Genomic DNA, 1,163 nt, shown 5'->3' on the forward strand with positions numbered 1-1,163 from the left:
TTTTTCTATATTTTTTTAACGTTGCTTTCAGTCAGTTGTAGTTGATTTTTTAATAAAAATCAAGTCTACAAATTTAAATTAACTAATAGTAATAGAATAAAGTAAAATTAATTATATAAATAAAATAAAATTAAATAAACAATAAAAATCCTTTGCCAACTGTTCCAACCGAAGGATCGAACTTGGAAGCTACAGGCTCGTAGCGCGCAACTCTCCCCACTCGGCTACCGCGCACAGGAAACTGACTACTTGGTTTGCTTGCTTGTACAAAAGACAACAGCTGGCCGTTTTTACCAGTGTTGTCATCGAAAACTCCCCTGAGCCAAGTTAATTCCCAAAAATTGCGTGCATTTGTTAATGCAAATAAAGGTTGTTTATGCAAATAAGCGAGCCCGTTTGTCAACCGTATAAATTCAGTTCGCAAACGTGTACATACAAATATAAATGTATGTACCCAATAAACATTGGGCTTGGTTAACAATTCGAAAATGATTGGAAAACTAACATTTTTTTCAAGTCTCACCTTCGATAACGAATGTGGAATAGGTTAGTATTCGATTCGAGAACTAGGCCATTCTCCAGCAAAACGGAACCTTCGATATCCAATGAATTTTTCCTTCGTTATGAATACGAAATCCAGCCCATTATCGAATTGAAATTTTAATGAGGGAGAGTGATTGTATTATATTTCCATTCGAAAATGAGCTGGATTTCACTTCCTCTCTTGCTACTATGGTTTTCATTTTGTTTTTCGAACCCATCTCGAATATATTTCCAATACACTATGAACGTTGGAAAACTAAGGTTGGTTATGATTTCGTTCTCAGTGCGATATTCATACTGGATATCGAAGGTAATTTTCGAACGTTCGCCAAAATGTTTATAGGGTAGTTTTTCACTGCTTAGCACTGTGTGAGCTTAACCTTTTACCAGACACCCTGTATGTTTGTGCTTACATTTAAGAAATTCTGTTCATGGACCATCCTGTGCGGTATATTTTTGGCCTTCAGGCAACGTGTTGCTATATTAGTCATTATGCAGCGGGTTAGCACCTGCGTCGGTGGTGTAATGGTTAGCATAGTTGCCTTCCAAGCAGTTGATCCGGGTTCGATTCCCGGCCGACGCACAATATTTTTGCAAATTTGTTTGTAATATTTTTTTTT

At 36.6% G+C, this 1,163-nt stretch overlaps 1 non-coding gene across 1 annotated transcript; it reads left to right on the forward strand.

Moving 5' to 3' along the window:
• The first annotated feature begins 1,054 nt into the window (after nucleotides 1-1,054).
• On the forward strand, nucleotides 1,055-1,126 carry Trnag-ucc. Its single transcript has one exon. It is a non-coding gene; the product is annotated as a tRNA-Gly (tRNA).
• Nucleotides 1,127-1,163: the final 37 nt, after the last annotated feature.

Source organism: Rhagoletis pomonella, unplaced genomic scaffold (genome assembly GCF_013731165.1).
Source record: "Rhagoletis pomonella isolate Grant_MI unplaced genomic scaffold, Rhpom_1.0 Rhpom_scaffold_00001, whole genome shotgun sequence".
NCBI classification, from domain to species: Eukaryota; Metazoa; Arthropoda; class Insecta; order Diptera; family Tephritidae; genus Rhagoletis; species Rhagoletis pomonella.